Below are 16,350 nucleotides of genomic sequence, written 5' to 3'. Positions count from 1 at the left end.
TATGGGCATATCGGACAGCTTTTAAAACTCATATAGCAATGTCTCCCTTTAGACTTGTGTTTGGAAAACCTTGTCACTTGCCTGTTGAATTGGAACACCGTGTTATATGGGCTATAAAAAGTCTGAACTTCAATATTGATGAGGCAGGTGTCAAACGCAAATTACAATTAAATGAGCTAGAAGAAATCCGTAGCGATTCTTATGATCTCGCAAAGGATTATAAAGCTAACAGAAAACGTGTTCATGATAAACAAATTTTGCGTAAAGAGTTTGTGGTTGGTCAAAAGGTTTTGCTTTACAACTCTCGTTTGTATATTTTCCCAGGAAAATTAAAAATCCGTTGGTCTGGTTCTTTTCTAGTTATTGAAGTCACCCCTTACGGGGCAATCACCTTGGTAAATCCCAATGACAACAGTACCTTTCAAGTTAATGGCCAACGTTTAAAACATTTTCATGAGTTAATGTCCCTAGATGTGGAGGATGTCTTTTTACAGGACCCTGTCTATGAGGACTGACCTTTGATGTTTGGTGTACTTCTTTTCATTTCCATATATTGGTAAGTGAACCATTAAAGTAACCGGGCCCTCCCTTTGGAGTGTGTGGCTGTAAGTACCGGATCATATGTCCACGTTTGACATAATTCACGCTTTCCACTCTTGCATGTTTTCTCAGTTTTTGAGTCATGTTTCTCTATGGAGTAATTTATGTCTTTATTGTCTTATTGTTTTCCTTTATATTAAACCTTATTCATAAAAAATAAAAATATTATTATAAATAGTAATCTTGCAAGTCTTGGGAATTTGACTTTAAAAGACCCACATTTTTAAACAAATTTTCTAAACCCTGTTTTCAAAAATTTGTTTGGGGGTGAGGTGTTTGGTCTTTTCATTCTTGATCGCTCAATTTCCTATTTTTGTTGTTTATGTCGTTTAGTCATATTTTGATTCGGGTTGACACTATCTATGAATTTAGATTTCTTTTGATCATATAACTTATGTCATTCACGCATTTCAGGGCATTTTTTGTCTTCTTATATGTCAACCATGGTTAGATTTGAGTTTTCTATAGATCATTGGATTGTACTTTCTCTGTTGATCATTTTCATAGCTCATTCGCAAAAATCGGACTGTTAACAAATCGAGAATTTTAGTTTTAAAATTTTACGAGGCATAGGACAAGATGGGCATTTTAGGATTTTTTTGGGCTTGGGCCCAAACGAATTAAACCCTACGCGGTCACGAAACCCCCTTTTAAAAACCAAACGCGAGTTTTTGGTTTCTTTTCTCTCCGCCTCCAAAACTCAAGAACAAGCCTGAACCTAGAAAACCTTGAGCGCGCACGCCCTCTTCTTCAACCTAAACTTGAGCGCGCCCGCGCCCTAACCTCCACACAACCCCTATTCAAATTTCGATTGAGTGTTTAATTCACTACCCCCCACCTTGCATTCACCCCAATTTCTAAATCCAAAACTCAATGGCTCCTCAAACCCCAAAGATTCTTCCGGAACAAGGTTTTACTTTTCAACAATTTTCACCCTTTTTCGGTCACAAAATGCATATTAGGAAGTGGGAAGGGTTATGATATTGTACGGATGATTTTTATCACACTGATTTGGTGTGTGATTTTTACAAGAAGAGGGAGATTGATGGTCATCAGATTTTTGTGAAGGTGAATGGTAGTCGGAAGGAATTGACTACAACAGTGTTATCTGAGATTACTGGCATTGACCAAAGACCCATCATAGTCACAATGTAGGAATATCATTTTGCTGGAATCAGTCCATTAATGACGGAGACTGTATTGGAAGGAATTTACAATGCGAACTCACATTGTGCTCGTCAGACGTCTCTGAGACGAAACCAACTGGCTGTGGCTCAGTGGGTTGGTAGGAATGTTATTGCCACCATGAAAGCCAGTGACATCAATTTGAGTTGTCTGCACATTCTCTGGACCTTTCAGGAAAAGAGGTATGGGTTTTGCATTCTTGATTTTTTGTTAAATGAGATTAGAGCAGTTGGTAAATTGGCCGCAGCCTTCCCTACATTGATTACGAAGGTTATGTTGTATTGGGGATGTGTTCCGAAGACTGGTAAGATTAATTTGAAGTTGCATGAAAATGCACGTATTTATCGGGAATGTATTTAGAGGGATTGGCATTTGCTTGAGGTTAGGGGTGCTGAGATGGTATCAGATGAGGAAGATGAGGACGACACAACATGTTTTGATGCAGATGCTTTGGAAAGGGCTACTACGAATATAGACCGCATCTCATTACTTCATCGTGGCCCGCAGACTCTCCATAACAAGTATGAGACGATTCGTACAGGCCAACGTTCTGTTAGTGACCTCTATGAGGCTATCCAGACTAGGCAAGGTACCATTCTCTATAACCAAGATAAGCTTCAGTCTAATATTGAGTTGCTTGGTGATAGTCACGAGGATCTCTAGGTTAACATGGTGACTCTAGCTCGTACCCATACAGAGCGTTGGGAAGCCATGGATGTCTTTATGGAGAAACAACGCACGTTTCAAGTAGAAGTTCTACGATGCTTGCCACCTCATGAGGGTTCTTCTTCTGCTGACTCTAGAAGGCATGAGCGTTGTCGATGTAGAACGGATGGCTATGGCTCATCCTCATCTCGTGGCTAGTTTGTTGATTGGATCATTATTGTTTTAGGAAATTTCTCTATTTTTAGTAGAATAATTTTTTATTTCCAATTGTTGAGTTAAATAGTTAATTTTGGATTATGTATTTGGTTGTTATTTAAATTTCAAGTTAGTTTAATTTTTGTCCGAGCATGCTATCTATTTTTCATGAATCCCACCTTCCTGACTTGTTTGGGGGTGGTATTACTTATTTAGCATTGTATTTTACCCTATCCACCTGTATTTGGAATTTAATATTGCAAGGTTTTGAGAATATGGTTTATGTGAGCATGTTGCTAATATGGTCTAGCTACTCTTGGTTTGTGCAACCTCAAGGATTAGAATTTGGATGATTGTTATTTTTAATTCCAGCCTAAAAGCTCTAAGTTTGATTTTGGAGCCTATTTCTATTTTGGTTTTAGAAGCTTTTCTTATTCCATCTTTTTCCGTATCAATTAGGGAACATTGAGGACCTTTGTTTAAGAAACTAGAGCTTTATAAATACATGGGATGCTTTAAACTTCACACAACACCTCTCAAATTCACCTCTCACTTCATAACACATACAACACTCAGAGCGCGCATGCCCTATCTTTTGGCTTATAACAAAGCCACAAATTTCAAGGACTTGGGACGCGAGTCGAGTCGAGTTGCACCAGCCCTTCCATAGGCCATTCTGAACGCGCCACCTCCCTGACCTCAACACACCTCCAGTTCTATTTTTGGGGGTTTGCCGCACTCACTTCCAAGAGTTTAGTAGTGTATTTGGTTGCTATAAAATCTCCTCAAATCATACCATAGCAGTCCTTCGAAGAATTGCTCGAGAGCGACACCTATGGATATTTGTTCCGCGACTTGATTGTGCAGGCAGGATGGCAACCTCTAATGGTAAGTGCTGATGAAACTTATTCTCCTGCATTTATTGCTTATTTCTATGATCATTATAAGTTTTTCTATCAATCGGATGGGCAACAAGTGTTCTCTGTCACCATTGATGATGTAACAATGGACTTAACCAAGTTTTTGTTGGCCTTTGCTATTGGACTGTCTATGCCTGCTGAAATCCAAAACTCATGGGGCTTTATGGCTGATAATATATATATCTACAACTATGAGTATTTGCATGAGACCTATGGGGCGGAGATTTTTCGTATAGAGGACCAAGGGCAATATAACGTAGCCCTTGTTAGCTTGTCCCTTAACATGGGAACTATTAGGTTCTTTATCATGCTGAATATCTTAGGGGAATGGCGTTTTTCTTCTGCGAATAATTTCCACTTGTGACGTCTTCCTTGCTCTAGCTGAGGGATGTATGTTCTATGACATTTCCCAGACTTTAGTGTCTAGTTTAGCAAGAGCACATAGTATGAAGCATAAGTACCTTCTTATGCCTATTTTGGTTTGCCGCATAATGCTATTTTTGTTTCCTAAGTTCTGTACCCGTTTCACAGATTAGGTTGGGGTTGACATTGTGAGACCCCCCAATTGTATTATACGCTCTTTCCGTGTGATGATTTGGCCGGGGTGGAGGCTACAACCTAATTGGGTTGCCCCTTACACCCCATTCAACCAAGTGGCACTTAACAGGTTAACAAAGGTAAATGACAAATGGCGAGAGGACTGGCAAATTGTTATGGCGTGGCAGGATGCAAAGGAACCTCACTTCTTTATAGAAGAGGAGGACAACGCTTAAATGATGGATATGAGGTAAGTTTTACTTTTTGTTAGTGTTTGCTTATGTCCCAAGCAATTTAATTTTTGTTATCTCCATAATGGGTGGAACTCATATAGAGTTGCGTATGTTTTTGTTTACCTATATTAGTATGTTATAAATTAAAATTTTCACGCGTTTCCATGGTATTTCCTATCATTCTTATTTTTATACTTTGAGGACAAAACATGTTTTTGTTTGGGGGCGGCATAGAGACATGCGTAATTTAAGACACCTATTATATATATATATATATGCACTTGCTTTCTAGTAAAAAAATTTAAAAAAATATATATATAAATAATTAGTATTTATACTATGCAGCTAGGAATATTGGTATTATTTCTTTCTCTATGATGATATTAGTCTAGAAGTTTCACGTTAGATCTTAAATTAGAATAGTTTTTAGAAATTTAGGTTAATATGTAGGTAATAGTCATTGTATCTTTCCATAAATATATTGCATGAGTATCTATGTTTGTATTGGCAATAAGTTTATGAAATCTAGGCTAGAGTACTTATTCTACAAATCGTGTGAGAATATAGTCTTAAAGCTTTATATGAGTGAAATATTTGAGTAATGACACAATGGAGAAGTAAATTCCAAATAGAGAAATCACACGTCCACTTTCTTGATCACTATACCATATCCTAAACGAGAATTTAGGCCCTTTTTTTATCGATATAGCCAGAAATTCAAACCTATATGAAATTATTTTCGGCTAATCGCCCCTCTGAGCCTTTCTTTAGCCTTTTCATAAACCATAAATCCTTTACCTTTTTATAAGAAACAAAACAAAATAAAAATCAGCCTACCCATTTTTGAATGAGTTTGAGAATAGAGATGAAAAGAAAAGAGAAAGACCTGTGGAACACCAAGAATTTGTTAGTTGCTTCAAATAAGAAAAGAAAAGAAAGTTTCCATCCAAAGAAAATAAAAAGAAAAAAATGGCTAAGGATGGAAACAAAGTGTAGAAGCAAGGTAAGAACAAGGTTTTCTCTAGTTACATATTTTGAAGATCCTATTATCTTAGAGTTGTCCTTTTGAATATCCATTTCCTTCATTCTTAAACCATCACCTAATCCCCGTAACACCTAATAAAGACCTCTAGCTCAATTAGGAATAGGTTAGTGTGATAGTAGGTGGCAAATGTGTTTGATCAATTTCGGCTTCCTTGTACGTCATTGAGTTTGTAAGATAAAGTGTGCCCACTGCACACTGGAGTGAGCGAAACTTGAGTGGAAAAATCAGAGTGTTTTTGTCTTGACATATTTGTGTGGACCTACTTAAGGACGCTATTCCAAAGTTTCAGAAACAGACCTGTTATTGCATTTCATAGCATAGTTCATTATATATATGTTTATCCGTAGACGATTGATCATTATGCATGTATTAGCTTAGATTTCGAATTGATTATTCTATATTAATTGCTAGTGAGATGTATAGATATCTGAGAATAAATAAGAAAACAGTAATTTTATTTCTTAGTCATTGTAGTATAGATGAAGTTTGTGAGTACCTTCTCTAGAAAACTCTCACGAGGCTATAACTCGTCCACTAGGGAATTCCTAGTGGTTTAAAGCCTTACTGAATATGGTAAATGCAATCGCACTCAGCGAAACGAGATTAGTTAGAACTCCATTTTTGGTCACTTATTTTAATTTCTCCTATTTTCTTGAGGACAAACAAAATGCTGTTTGGGGGTGGTTTGATAAGAGCCCAAAACTGTAGTTTTAACCCCTTAATAATATTACATTTAGACCAATTTATGCTTATAATAAATAAGAGTTAGTACTGTTTATGTGCTTTTGTGTATTTCAGGTATTGGAGTCAAATATGTGAAGAAATATGCCACTTTTGCAAGAGAAAGGAGCAAAGGTCGGTAGCTAAGAAGTTCTATGATTAAAGCCCAAGTTTCAAGGAGAAAAAGCCTTTTTAAAGCCCAGTAAAAACTGAAAAGTCAAAGTCAACGCGGGTAGGAATATAGCATAAAAGTCAACATAATTTCCGCAGACCGTATCTTTGGACTCAGACCTCGGAATTGGGCCTACTATATGTCAAAACGACCGGTTCGGAAAGAGTTTTCTAATGGTTTAAGTTTTTATCCAATAAGAGTAGTAAAAGTCGACAAAAAGGCAGTTGCAGTAATTTCCAGTAGAGACCCTTTTTGGACTTAAGTAATTAGGTTTTGGGCTTGATTTAATGGCCCAAAACATAGCTCCAAAACCCATGCACGAAATTGTAAACCTAGCCCTCTCCTATATAAAGAGGACTAAGGCAAAACTCTAAGGATCTAACCTTTTAGTTAATTAAGCTTTATATTATTAATTTTCTTTAGTTTTAAACCATAGTTATTGTTTTATTAGTTTAGCCACCATTAATTCAATTCAAGTTATCTTTAATAAAATATTTCTTCATTATGTTTTATTCTTATTCTTTTAATTATGATAGTCTAATAAATCATAACTAAACCTCCATTAGAGGGGTTTGATTAAAGCTTTGATGAAGATTTGATGTGTTAGTGTAGAATAAGTTGTAGTAAAATATTCCACTCTAGAAGGTAGTTAATTCACCATGAGAATGAGTTTAAATTGCCTCACATGCTAATTATTAGTTGGTAGAGATGCCATGAATAATTAGGGGTTAAAAAGACCCAACCTTTATGTGAAAACATAAAGATTGGGATTACAACCAATCTATGCTAGCATATTAAGAATTAATCAAGGTGGAATCAAATCCCCTTAATCTGTTCTTCTCATTCACATCTTCTCATTAAATTGCCATAGTATAACTTAACATATCTTAATTAGTTATTTTCACCATATTAGTATAATTAAACCATTGCTCTCATTGATATTGTAGAATTGTTAAGTTAAGAAAATTGTTACGTTTAAATGACTAGGAGTGGAACGAATTCTGACTCCCGTTATTACATGATAATTGAGAGTAGCAACTTTGTTCTAAACGTAGAATACATAGCTTTCTTATTCCTAGCATAAATAATTATTCATAGGGTAAGAACTTTTTATTTTTACTTTTATCACTCCCCCAGATTCATCGTGAGTGAGGTTCTTGGTAGCACACCACTTGGTGAAGTGATTGCTTACTCTTCTGAGCCATGTAGTAGATCTATCCTAGTCTTGTGCCCAATTGTTCCTTTGAATAGGGCATAATAAATTATAGACCCAGCAAATTGATAGGGTTATATACTAAAAGCATTACTTTTATATTAACTCTTATTCTTCATATTTTGAATGAGAATCATATGGGCAAATGTTATGCATATTATATATGTTATTAGTTATATGCATGTGTCTAATACTTTATGTTGTAGATGATATGGTGTGTGGTGACACACAAAAGATCATATCATCAGTACCTTATAAAGTATAAGTAAACGTTCACAACCTAGATGGATTTGGACAAACCATTGGTAAGGTTGTAGTATAATCTGGTATTAGTCTATTTTGACTACAGGATTACATTAGTACACTTTGTGTGTATTGAACAAGACTAAGTGAGGTTGTTTCTCTTTGTATTGACTATATAAGAGAACAAACACCTCTGTTATTATGGATGCTTGTCCTCTTAATCCGGATATAATAACGGGTTCTTACATGCATTGTACATTACTTTAAATTATCAATGAGTGAGATTCATTTGTGAATCAACAAACTCGATAGATTGGGTAATGACATTGTATGTAAGGTGTGTTGTTGATTATAGAAGGAATCTGTGACCTGTAGGAAGTCGGGCTGATGATGTCCCCTTGAGGAGCTCATAAGGATTGTCATGTAAACCCTGCAGGTGGATTTAATCTGACATGATAATGAGGTTGAGTGGTACTACTTAGGGCTAGGAATGGTACGGGATCAACCTGAATCCGACCCATTTCCAAATTCATTTTTATCCGAATAGACCATATCCGAATCTAAATTATCCGACCCGAATATCCAAAAACCTAAACTATTTTAACAAGATTCATTTTTTGATGCCTAAAAATAATTTATATCTTACATTTATATATGAAAATCATTAAAATAGTGTATTTTTGTGTATGTTTTTAGTGGATATGGATATCCGAAATCCGACCCGAATCCAAATGGATCCGGATATTGTAAAGAGTTTTGAGTGAGAATCCGACCCAAACCCGCTCCATTTCCTGCCCTAGTACTACTCAAGGACATAAGAAGTTGATTAATGTAGTTGTCAGTAACTTGACTTAATCAACGGGCCTTCGATATCTTAAACACGGGGATATCAACAAGCATATAATATGGAGCCCATAAACGTAACACTTATTTTAGGATTAGGGCGGTAGTGCAATAATAACCTTTAGTGGAATAAGCCATTTGTTGACGGACTTGGGCAGTGTGTTCTGGGCGAACATGGAAAGCCCAAGCCCGTCAGGAGGCCCAACCCTAATTTCTCCTCATGGTCCCTGTTGTAACCTATAAATAGAAACCCTTTTCTTCTTGGCCAGATTCACTATTCATTTGATTGGAAAAAGAGAGGCAAAGAGAGAAAGAAAGGGTGGTAGATCATTGCCCACACAACGTCCATTCTAAGGAAAGCAATACAACAGACGATCAAGAGGTTGATTCGGATTCATAGAGCTTGGATTCTCAGAGATAAGAAGCCGATTTAAAAGTACATTTCTAAACCAAACCGTGAACACCTTTATTCCGCTGCGCATGGTGTTTCGCGGTTCGTAGTCATTCGATACAACCATAACGGTTCCTACACAAATATTTTCAAAAATCCAAAAAAATGAATTTCTACTGTTTGTACATCATCCTTGATTGAGCATTCATGTCTTATCAATATGCATTGCAACCGTCATGGAATTACAATGCAAACCCAGAACCTTATTCTTTTTGCAGTAGTCCTTATCACTGGTTATCTCATTGTCCATCATATACTGAATTCGAGTCTACTATGGGAAATCCTTATGATTACGAACTTCAATTTTCAAACTTCCCGAGTACCCAATACACTCAAGAGTTTTCCAGTCATGCCGAAAATTTATGGAGTTCCACCACAAATAGTCAACCACCATTCATTTATCCATATGGTCAATCAAAGTGTGGTTTCATGCAAAGTCTATTACCATTCACATCACCATCTATGTCAAATTCATATTCCACTCCACCATCTATCACAGACCAACTCTACAAAGAAATGGTCAAGCAAACATTACTAACTTAGCAAATAGCAACTACCTTATGTTTTCTCCTATCTAGTTCAAAAGACTCCACATCTGAGACTAATATTCTTCCCACCAGTCCAGAACCCATCCAACAAGAGAAACAAGGTGTTACTATAACAAAACAAATTGCTAAAGCCCAGCCTGATATTCATAACCAATCAAATCCCCATCAACCTCCACCTGACTATCGTGTGAATTCCAAATCTTATGATAATGACTATATGTCCAAAGTCACAGTTTCTCTCACATGCTATAATATATCATCACCTATAAATGAGAAAATTCCGTCAGAAGAAACTCAAGAGGATGTATTGGACTTGACACACTTAGAAAATGGCATTGAGAAAATTCATGAAGATCTAGGTAGAGAGGACAAAGAAAATGAAGTGCTTAGAAAAGAAAGAATAAAATCTATGGTGGAAAGTGGATTTCAATTTAGTTTGGCCATTAAAGACTTATCGAGGGAACAAATTTGTGACATCCTTACTATTGCAGATATAAACCATAATCTTATGGAAATACCAAAACTAGATGAAGAATTCTCTGAGTCCTCGAGATCATGTGAAGAACCAACACCAAACCATCATCATCCCAAATTAACACCTCTTGAAATCCAACCTCCATTCATAAAAAATCCACCAATTTCTGAAGACTACACCATGAAACCATTTCAAAGAAACCTCAAATTCCCACTTAAGCCAATTGCCTTTGAAATCATTCATAATTTTCTAAACCTTCCCAATAAAGAGACCTTGGCCAATATACAAATGCAAGAGTCCATCATTTCAGTACTAGCGAAACCTGGTATGTTCTATTCCCCATCATTTGAGCCTCATAAAGGATATCTACTACCAACCTCTCATTATTTTAGACAATTTGACTATGATGGGTTATTGCATAAGTTCCATGATAGGTTACACAAACATCCTCTTATCATTCTGCATCTTACACTCCAAACACTTCATTTCATTATGTTTGAGGGTATATGCTTTAATATGTTTTTCTATATTGATCCCTAACTGTTTAGATTATTAGTATATAGTTAGCAACGTATCATCCATCTTATGCGTAGTCTTGGGGAATCTGACTTAAAATGACCCCTCATATATAGTCTAGAGTATCCTACTATAAAATATTCATATTATGTTTTCTTGATGCATTCCATGGGAGTGCATCCTTAAGGTAACTGGACCCTCCTCTTGGAGTGTGTGGTTGTAAGTGTCAAAACCTTAGTCCACGTATATCTCGCATTTTCGTTGTAAAACACTTTTTACTCGTCGTTTGAGTAAGTGTGATCCTATGGAGCGAGTATACAATTTTCTTTTTCTTTATTTTACATTTATTTTTCAAAATTGCTGTTTTTCTCCATTCTTATAATAGAAGATTCTCTATACATCATTAGTTATGTGATTTTTCCAAAAAAAACCAAAACGGGCAATGGATTCCACATAGACCAACCCTTAGAAGTACGGAATCTCCATTCTTCTAAGAGTGGTTTGAGGATTAGTTATATGTTAATAAGGCTTGGCCATATCACCATGCACTTTTTGTCTCAGCTTAAACCATATAGATACCAATTGTCCCTTACTCTTTAACATATCATCATTTCACCTAGAAGAAGTATGTGCTTTCAATGTACCAAATGCACCATGGAGACACCCAAATTTCACATGGAGTACTAATCCACACACCCAACCACCTCCAGGGTTCGTTCACTAATCACGTCAAGCCACCAAATACATTTAGACAATGACAATGTACCTACAACAATCATAACAAAGCATTGGTTCCATCCTATTTTTAACCAGAACTACAAAAATCCACCAATCAATAACCAAAGAAACCTAGTTCCGATTACACCACCCACTAGTGTCCAATCAGATAAACCCTTCCATTATGTCTTACGCAGTTAACCCCCAACACACATAACTGAAGCCACAGTCTGATTGGATTTGGTTCAATAAAGAGCCGACACGAAAGTTGCCTGAGATCACCAGTTATGGTTTGTTTTCAAAAACTAGCATTAAGAATCACGGCTTTTGAGTATGAGTATCTTAAAATATCTCTCCATAATTTTCAAAATTAGAGGATATAAAAGTAAAAATTATACGCCCTAAAGTAACTAAAATGATACCGAATTCATGTATAATTTTATCTTCTTGTCAAACCCTCTATATGATTAGAGATACATTTTGATTGAGAAAAACAATAACTTTGAAACACACACACACACACACACACACACTTTATATGTGTCAGTTTAGATAGTTGTTTACATACTTTACGTTTCACACTTTTTATTTCTTCAATCGTAGTGTAATAATAATCATGCATGTTAGATCTTCTGCATTACATATGTTTTCAAAAATACAAAAACCCAAAAAGTTCATAGTATAATAACCCCAGGAGAGTAAACCATGTATTTCTCGTTTAATATCAAACAACCTACGCCCCAAACTTATTTAATGGTGACGTATTTTCATCATGAAGAACATAATACAGGTGTATCGCTATTTTTGCTCATGTTTCTATGGTAATCTCTTTCCTTATCTTTTCATACTTTGAGGGCAAAACATATTTCTATTTGGCGATGGTATAGTAACATAGAAAATTGCCTAGTTTTTGCAAAATATTACTATACCACTCGCCAAATAGAACTATGCTTTGTCCTCAAAGTATGAAGAGATAAAGAAAGAGATTACCATAGAAACATAAGAAAAAATGGTGATACACCTATATTATGTTCTTCATGATGAAAATACGACACCCCCAAATAAATTTGGGGCGTGGGTTGCTTGATATAGAACGAGAAATACATGGTTTATTATACTAGGGATAATTATTCTACTATGAAATATTTTTTTTGGGCTTTTGTATTTTTGAAAACATATATGAAATGCAGAAAGGAAAAATGGAAAATTTTGGCATGATGTATCTGTATTACCTTCTCCTCATATACCAAATTTCATAAGAAAACAAATAAAACAAGTATATATAATATTAAACATATAATTAAACGTCATAGTAAAGAAAAATAAAACAACAACTAAAGATTATAAACTATCTATACGAACACTAGGGAGTTGCCTAGTCAGAATCCGTGCGTGACTCATCTAGACGTCTAGAAGATCCTTCTCTTTGATGATGTCGGGTCCTACCGTGTCTATCACTACACAGGAGCGCGTCTCTAATGCTCTACAGTGTTCTAGTGACACTGTGCTGAAAATGTCGCTGCTCTTGCTTGAAGCACCGCTGCTCCTCTCTGAGGGTCTACTGTTCTGTTAGAATGACTCCTTGAGTTTGCTTGAGCTGGTGGATGTGCTGATGCAGAATCCTCTGGCCTCCATGGAGGAAGTGAATTCCGTCCATGGGCTAAGTCAATTGTCAAGTGGCATCTTCAGCGAAGTAATCGACTTTCTCAGTAGGGCGTGTTTGCTCGGCGGCTCTGGCGGTAGGTGGAAACCAAAATTTCTAGACGCAATGGGCATAGATAAGACCTATGGTAACGTCTTTGACCTCCACTAGGGCGTCTATAGCCTCGAACCCCCAGTGATGCATGATCCTGGTGACCAGCACTAGTAGAGGGGCGATTGACTTCTTAGGTTTATAGAGTTGCTCCCAAATGAAGGTGACGATGCAGAAGTTGTTCTTCTACTCCTGAAGAATCCATAGAAGATGGAGCATTGCCTTACCGATATCAGAAGGCTTGGTTGAGCCTAGCAGGTTGTAGGCTATCCACTAAGATACTACTAACTGATTCCTTCACAGCGAACTTTAAAACGCACAGTGAGACTTGGGGTTTTTCACCCCCTCGAGAAGTGTCCCCACCATCATCACATCGATGGTCTTACTATATGGGGATTGTTCTGTCTGAACATAAGCCTTCAGAGGAATCCCCAGAACTCCACTCACCACCTTCTTGGTGAGCTCAAGCGAGCGACCATCCTTGACAACCGTGATACGGTCATCCTCCCCTCTAAGCATGTGATTATAAAACGAAAGAGTTAAAGAGGGAGAATATGCTGCACCTTCCAACAAAACCAAGGGTTCCCATCCTCTTTTTCTAATCTTAGCCTTGAAGTGCACTTCAAATAGATCGAAATTGAAGAGATTTTGAAAATTTTGCTCCGGCACAATTTTAAGAACTTGAGCCATTTAGAGTAGGGATTGATAAAATTGGGGTTTTTAGTTAAAATGGGGGTTGAAAATGGAGAAAGCTGTAAAAAAAATTAGGTGGTGGTGTGTATTAGGGGTGTGCACGGGTTGGTTCAGGTCGGTTTTAAAGCCAAACCGACCACCGAACCGACATCTTAGGTTTGCACATATACATAACTGAAACCGAAACCGAATCGAAGTTAGGCAAAAACTGATCCGAAACCGAATCAAAATATCAGATCGGTTATGTCAGTTTTTCAGTTTGAACAGAAAAGGGAAGAAGATGGAGGCATATCCAACTACACTAAACAAATAAAAATGAAATAATGCTTATATATATGAAATCAAAGAAATACAAAGAAATTACATATGAGAAATAATGACTGGTGCAGTGGTGATGACTGGAGTAGTGGAGGATTGGTGGTGGTGGTGAAAAATTTAAGACTGGTTATGGGAATGGGTGGGGTGGCGGCTGCTATTATAAAGAAGTCAAAAAGTGATAAGGATTAGTCATTAGGGTTACTACACGTGGGGCATTATTGATCTAGACATATCGTAGATCTGTTTGAATTTTGAAACTGATCAGATTATATTACATGTGTATATACATCACATAGGAGGTCGGGTTGGGTATTCTTGGGTTTTATATATTTAAACCGACATCTGAACCGACATAGTCGGTTTTGCAAGATATCAAACTGATCTTAACCGAACTAAATAGATAACCAACCCGTATAACTTGGTTCGGGTCCGGTCGGTCAGTTTTATCGATTATGTCGGATCTTTGCACACCCCTAGTGTGTGTATGGGTGAGCGGTCGCGAGCTGGCTTGGTCGGCTAGGGTTTGGAAATTTGTGAGGAAGAAGATGAATGTTGGGCGGTCGTGTTGGCTAAATAGGGTTGATGGCACGTGCCTCGCACGTGCCTTTTTAGTTAAAATGAAATTTTGGCCCAAGCCCAAATGAAATCAGGAAATTCCGATAATGTTTTCAGTGCCTTGCCAACTTCAAGAGCCGATCTGTGCTTTGTTACTCGTCCGATCTTGACTTGTGAGGTACTAAGACTATTAACATCGAAAATGCCATGTAACAGTATAGGGTACACTTACATCCAACGGTGGATGAAAACAGATAAGGGAAAGAAACGAAAAGGAACTGTAGGGAAATATGTACAAACAACAGAAGGAAAACTTTTAATTAATTTTTTTGGGTTTTGAATAAGAACTGAAAATTTTAAAAAGGTGGGTCGTTTTAAGTCAGATTCTCAAGACTTGGAAGTTTTTGAAAACTTGAGTCAATCCCAACCAGATGGCTGGATTACTCTCTTAGACTGAGCGTAATGCACTGGAGGATAACACATGTAGACTTTATAAATAGAATTGTTATGAGGTTGAAGACTGAGACAAGTTGGTGTTTGATGGTTCGAGCACCAGCCTTCTCTCACAGCTCGTTTCTTACGTGCATATGAACTCTTACCTAAACCAAGAATGAATTTCGGTATATGTGTCCATATCTTCAGCTGCAGTTCTCTAGGAAGTGTTTGCACCCGATCATTGAAACTTATCCATATAGTCTTGCTAGGTGGAGGATTTTTGTTCATTATAGAATATATTTTTGAAAGTTTTTGAAAAGTTTTTAGAAAGAGAGAGATTGAGAAAATGAAAGATTTTTAGAAGAAAAGAATTTTTTTTGAAAATTTGTACAAGTTTGAGTCTTTTAACGTCAGATTCTCGAGATAAAATAGAGATGTGGAGGCAAAAGATAGAATTAAATAGATCGAATAGTATCACTTTGGGTTACTTAATTTGTTGAATTCTCATTTGGAGGCGCCTCGTTTTTTTAAAGTTGGTTTTCTCAAGCAAAAGATATCTCTAACCGTATAAAGATTTTGACAAGAAGATAAAATTATACGTGAATCCGGTATCATTTTGGTTACTCCGGGGCGTATAATTTTCATTTTTATATCCTCTAATTTTGAAAACTATGGAGAGATGTTTTAAGAAACTCTTACTCAAAAAGTTGTAATGAAAAATAAACCATAATAGGAAATTTCAAGCAACTTTGGTGTCAGCTCTGTGGCGAACCCAATCTAGACATACAGAGCTTCAACTACGCGAGTTGGGGGATTTACTGCGCAAGATATGGAATGTCTTGACCCAGACGAATAGCTCGGTGATATAGACGACCCTTAGTAAGCAAAACTGATCTCAAACAGCCCTAGATTGCGTTGTTCTAGGGGTGGTCTGTGTAAAATCCATTGCCCATTTTGTTTTTGAAAAAGATCACATAACTATTGATGTATCGAGAATCTAGCATTAACAGAACAAATAAAACAATTGTTTTTTTTTGAAAAAGAAGTGTAAAATAAAGAAAAGGAAAATTGTATACTCGCTCCACAGGTTAACATTTACTCAAACGACGAGTTAAAAGTGTTTTACAAAGAATATGCGAGATATACGTGGACTAAGGCTCTAGCATTTACAACCACATACTCCAAATGGAGGGTCCGGTTACCTTATTGATGTATTCCCTTAAAGAAAAAGATATAATGGAATGGGGAAGGAATACATCGGAAAAGAGGATTTAATCTTCATAGATATGATGATCATGAAAGAGTTTTTAGCGCTCC

The sequence above is a fragment of the Coptis chinensis genome, chromosome 3 (genome assembly GCF_015680905.1).
Source record: "Coptis chinensis isolate HL-2020 chromosome 3, ASM1568090v1, whole genome shotgun sequence".
Taxonomy (NCBI): domain Eukaryota; kingdom Viridiplantae; phylum Streptophyta; class Magnoliopsida; order Ranunculales; family Ranunculaceae; genus Coptis; species Coptis chinensis.
Note: the sequence above shows the minus strand (reverse complement) of the source record.